The sequence below is a fragment of the Sturnira hondurensis genome, unplaced genomic scaffold (genome assembly GCF_014824575.4).
Source record: "Sturnira hondurensis isolate 20B ecotype Veracruz unplaced genomic scaffold, ASM1482457v3 Scaffold0014953, whole genome shotgun sequence".
NCBI classification, from domain to species: domain Eukaryota; kingdom Metazoa; phylum Chordata; class Mammalia; order Chiroptera; family Phyllostomidae; genus Sturnira; species Sturnira hondurensis.
The window spans coordinates 503,934-509,627 of NW_028087584.1; the positions used below are offsets into that span (position 1 = coordinate 503,934).

At 39.0% G+C, this 5,694-nt stretch overlaps 1 non-coding gene across 1 annotated transcript; it reads right to left on the reverse strand.

Annotated features, from left to right (window-relative positions):
* Positions 1 to 4,815: 4,815 nt before the first annotated feature.
* On the reverse strand, positions 4,816 to 4,922 carry LOC118999591 (U6 spliceosomal RNA). The gene has a single exon (XR_005069146.1). It is a non-coding gene; the product is annotated as a U6 spliceosomal RNA (small nuclear RNA).
* Between the last annotated feature and the right edge of the window lie 772 nt (positions 4,923 to 5,694).

A 5,694-nucleotide genomic window follows, 5' to 3' on the forward strand; every position in this document is an offset into this window, starting at 1 on the left:
GATAGTGTACATGGAAAATCTTATAGACTCTACCCAAAAACTGCTCCAACTAATAAATAAATTTGGCAAAACAGCGGGATACAAAGTCAATATCCAGAAATCAAAGGCATTTTTTGCATACCAACAATGAAGCAGCAGAAGCAGAAATCAAGAAAAAAAATCCCATTCAATATAGCAAAAATGAAAATAAAATATCTGGGAATAAATCTAACCAAGGAGGTAAAAGACCTCTATGCAGAAAACTACACAACACTGAAGAAAGAAATCAAGGAAGACACAAACAAATGGAAACATATACCATGTTCATGGATTGGAAGAATTAACATCATCAAAATGTCCATACTATCCCAAGCAATTTACAGATTCAATGCAATACCTATTAAAGGACCAATGGCATATTTCACAGACATAGAACAAACACTTCAAAAATTTATATGGAACCATAAAAGACTCTGAATAGCAGCTGCAATGTTAAGAAAGAAGAACAAAGTAGGAGGGATCACAATACCTGATATCAAACTGTGTTACAAGGCCACTGTAATCAAAACAGCCTGGTACTGGCATAAAAACAGGCACATAGACCAATAGAACAGAACAGAGAACCCAGAAAGAAACCCAACTCTCTACAGTCCATTAATATTCGACAAAGGGGGCGGTAACATAAAATGGGGTTAAGATAGCCTCTTCAACAAATGGTGTTGGGAGAACTGGACAGCTACATGCAAAAGAATGAAACTCGAGCACCAACTTACACCATACACCAAAATAAAGTCAAGGTGGTTAAAAGAGTGAAATATAAGCCGTGACACCATTAAAGTCCTAGAGGAGAACATTGGCAGGAAAATCTCAGATATTTCACGCAGCAACATTTTTACTGATATGTCCCCTAGAGCAAGGAATATAAAGGAAAGAATAAACAAATGGGATCTCATCAAAATAAAAAGCTTCTGCGCGGCTAAAGAAAACAGCATTAAAATAAAAAGACAACCAACTGTATGGGAAAACATATTTGCCAATGATACCTCAGACAAAGGTTTAATCTCCATAATATACAAAGAACTCCCATGACTTCACTCTAAGAAGACAACTAACCCAATTAAAAAATGGACAAAGGACTTGAACAGACACTTCTCCAAGGAGAACATACAGAGAATCCAGAGACACATGAAAAGATGCTCACTATCGCTAGCTATCAGAGAGATGCAAATTAAAACCACAATGAGATACCACTTAACACCAGTCAGAATGGCTATCATAAACAAAGCAATAAACAAGAAATGTTGGAGAGGGTGTGGGGAAAAGCGGACTCTGGTCCACTGTTGGTGGGATTGCAGACTGGTACAACCATTATGGAAAACAGTATGGAATTTTCTCAGAAAACTAAAATTGGACTTGCCTTTTGACCCAGCTATTCCACTGCTAGGATTTTACCCTAAGAATCCTAAAACACCAATCCCAAAGAACATATGCACCCTAATGTTCATAGCAGCATAATTTACAATAGCCAAAAGTTGGAAGCAACCTAGGTGCCCATCAGTAAATGAATGGATCAAAAAACTATGGTACATATACCCAATGGAATTTTATGCTGCAGAAAGAAAGAACGAGCTCCTACCTTTTGCAACATCATCGATGGAACTGGAAAGCATTATGCTGAGTGAAATAAGCCAGGTGTTGAAGGACAAATACCATATGATCTCACCTTTAACAGGAAGCTAAACAACAAAACAAACAAGCAAGCAAAATATAACCAAAGACACTAAAATAGAGAACAGGGGGACAGTGACCAGAAGGGAGAGGGAGGGAATTTCAGGGGAAATAGGGAAGGGATTTAAAGGAACATATATAAAGGATACATGGACAACAAATGAGAAGGGTGGAAATGAGAGGGAGCGGGGTAGCACGGGGGTGGGATGGCATGGGAGTAATAGACACAAAACTGTACTTGAAATATAATTAAATTTAAAAAATGGAAAAAAATATATACAAACAATAAATTGGTAATAAATACATATTTATCAATAATTGAATCTAAACACAAAACAAAATAAAAAACAGCAGAACAGAAACTGAATCATGGATACAGAAAGTGTTTTGATGGTTGCCAGAAGAGAGGAGGGAGGGGTTGGGCAATTGAAGTGTAGGGATTAAGAAGTTTAAAAGAAAAATGGAATCAGTGGGTCAATTTTTTGACCCACTGATTCCACTTTTGGAAATTTAATTCAAGGAACCTGAAACACTAATTACAAATAATATATGCACTCCTATGTCAATTGCAACATATATACAGTAGCCAAGATCTAGAAACAGCCCTAGTGCCCATCAGTAGATACATTCATAAAAAAGCTGTGGTACATTTCCACAGTGGAATACTACTCAGCTGTAAAAAAAAAAAAAGAAGAAGCAAATCTTACCATTTACAACAGCATGAATGGACCTGGAGAGCATTATGCTAAGTAAAATAAGCCAGAGAAAGACAAATGGCATTTCATCTCACTTAAATGTAGAAACTAATGAACAAAATAACCTGATGAATAAAATAGAAACAGTAACATGGATACATGGAACAAAATGACAACTGTCAGAGGGGAGGAGGGCTGGGGGTCTGGACAAAATAAGGTGAAAGGATTAAGCAAAAGCCATCTAACACATACAACAGTATAGTGATAACCAGAGGGAAAGGAATGTGGCTGGTAGGTAGAGGTGGGCAAAGGAGTGATAAATGGGGACAAAAGAGACTTTTGCTTGGGCTTATGAGCATGTTTTCCTGAGTTGTAAACTTGACACCTGTATGGTTTTGAGAACCAATTTCACCCCCATAAATTCTCTACCTGGTACCCCCATTTCCTCCAGCATTCCCCACCATATCCATGAATCATACATATAAGTTCTTGGGCTTCTCCATTTCCTATAATATTCTTCTTTAAAATTTGTATTTATATTTTTTTAGAGAGAGGGGAGGGAGGGAGAAAGGGAGAAAAACATCAATGTGCGGTTGCCTCTTTTGTGCACCCCTCCTGGGGATCTGGCCCACAACCCAGGCCTGTACCCTGACTGGGATCCAGACTGGCAACTCATTGATTTGCAGGCCTGCACCCAAACCACTGAACCATACATGCCAGGGCTCCTGTATTAGTCTTAACCTTCCCCTGTCTATTTTGAACTTACCATTTATGCTTATTATTCCCTGTACCTTTTCTTCCATTCTCTCCCTTCCCCCTCCCCACTGATAACCCTCCAAATGATCTCTATTTCTGTGATTATGCTTGTGTTCTGGTTGTTTGGTTAGTCTATTTTTGTTTTTTGTTTTTAGTTGTTGATAGATGTGAGTTTGTTGAAATTTTACTGTTCATAGTTTTGTTCTTCTTTTTCTTAGATAAGTCCCTTTAACATTTTATATAATAAAGGCTTGGTGATGAACTTCTTTAACTTTACCTTTCTGGAAAGCACTTTATCTGCTCTTCCATTCTAAATGATAGTTTTTCTGGATACAGTAATCTTGGATGGACATCCTTGCCTTTCATGACTTTGAATACTTCCTTTGAACCCCTCCTTACTGGTAAGTTTTCTTTTGAGAAATCAGCTGGTAGCCTTATGGGAACTTCTTTGTAAGTAACTCTCTTCTTTCCTCTTGCTGCTCTTAGGATTCTTTCCTTATCTTTAATCTCTGTCACTTTAATTAAGATGTGTCTTGCTATGCTCCTCTTTGGGCCCAATTTATTTGGGATCCCTAAGCTTCCTGGACTTATATGCATATTTCCTTTGCCAAAATTGGAGGAGTTATCTTTAATTATATTTTAAAATAAGTTTTCAATTTCTTCTCCTTCCTATTCTCCTTCTGGTGCCCCTATGATTTTGATGTTGGAATGTTTAAAGTTGTCTCAGATGTTCCTAAGCCTCTCCTCATTTTTCTGAATACTTGTTTCTTCAATCTGTTCTGGTTGAATGTTTATTTGTTCCTTTTATCACAAATATTTGACTTGCATCCCAGTTTCCTTCCCTTAACTGTTGGTTCCCTGTATATTTTCCTTTGTATATCCTTCACTTCTTTTATTAAGCAGCTGTGCCCAATCATTTCTCTGAGCATCCTGATTACCAATAGTTTGAACTCTGCATCTGATAGGTTGGCTATCTCCTCATTGCTTAGTTATTTTCCTGGAGTTTTGATGTGTTCTTTCATTTGGGCCGTATTTCTTTGTCTTGGCATGCCTGTTATGTTGTAAGGGGTGGAGCCTTAGGTTCTTGCCAGGGTGGGGCAAACCACTTTGTTGTGTTGTGGTTCTGTATATGGGAGAGGAATCAAAGAGAGGACAATGCCACTTGCTCAGCTCTTGCCCCATTTTCTATCTCTTCCCCTGCTCCCCAAACATGAATTGTGCTCTTTCAGGTGCTTCCCTGGTGCTGATTCCTGGTTGGGTGGGCTGTGTACATTCCAGGACCCTATGAGCCCCTCCAATGTACTCTCCTGTGAGGCTGGCAGTTTTTCCTACTGCCTCAACCCTCACAGGTTTTTACAGTCAGAATTTTTGATACTTTACTTTCTGGTTCTGTAACCCTGGGTTGCATGGTTTCTCTTGCTCCCCAGTTGTTCCTCCCAGTTTATCCATATAAGAGTGTGGGACTGCCCAGTCTACCAGTTTCCACCTCACCCACTCGATCCACCAGCAACTGCCTTTGCCATCCATTGTCTCTGCCCTTGCTGCTGGTCTCTGCCCCTCCTACCAGTCTGGATTAATGTTTCTTCTTTATCTCCTTAGTTGTTAGGCTTCCATGCAGTTCGATTTTCTGGAAGTTCTGTGGTTTTTTTTCTAAGTTAAAAATATTGAATGCTTCACGAATTTGCATGTCATGCTCACACAGGGGCCATGCTTATCTTCTCTGTATCATTCCAATTTTAGTATATGTGCTGCCGAAGCAAACACCGATTTTTGTTTTTAAATTGGTAGTTATCCTTTTTTTGGTTGTATGAGGAAGTGAAGTGTATCTACCTATGCCTCCATCTTGACCACAACTATGAATCTTGATATTTTAAAAATATTCATATTGTTGGACTAGACAAATTTTGCCTATTAGCAGTATTAAATTGCTTATCATTTAAATCCATATAGTTTTACCCTTCAGCCAATGACGTGAAAGGTAATGGTGAGGGATTCAGCCATGTCTCAGCAGGGAGGAAGACTGGCCACACAATACAAGGAGGAATCCATTGCTCTACCTCTGATCAACCTTCAAATTAGTAGGAAATGCCTTAGAGAAAGATTAAAAGAAGGAGTATTTGGTGAGCCCTTCTTTCAAATAAATAAAAGCCCAGAAGAATCCTATTTCTTGTTTCAAAAACAGCTAGGAGCTGATCCAGGACTGTTAAGATTTTGCAGCTGTCTGGGAATGCTTGTAAAATCTCCCCATTAGTTACATTTGTTATCTCCTGTTTGTGTTTTATTCTGAGTTGTGGCAAAACTTCTAGAACTAGGTGAGAAAGCGGAGGGCTATAGAAAAGCCTCAAAGAGAGAGCAGCATGTGTGGCTGCAGCAACCATGATGGTGAGGAAGGAACAGAAGTCAAAACCTGTCAGGCAGGCCATCAGGAGGGAGGATTGGAAGCTCTTAGGCAGGCGTGGATGCTCCTTCAACAGGCAGGATTTCTTCTTCCTTAAGAATGCTTCAGTTTTTCTCCTAATGTAAGTGATTGAATCAG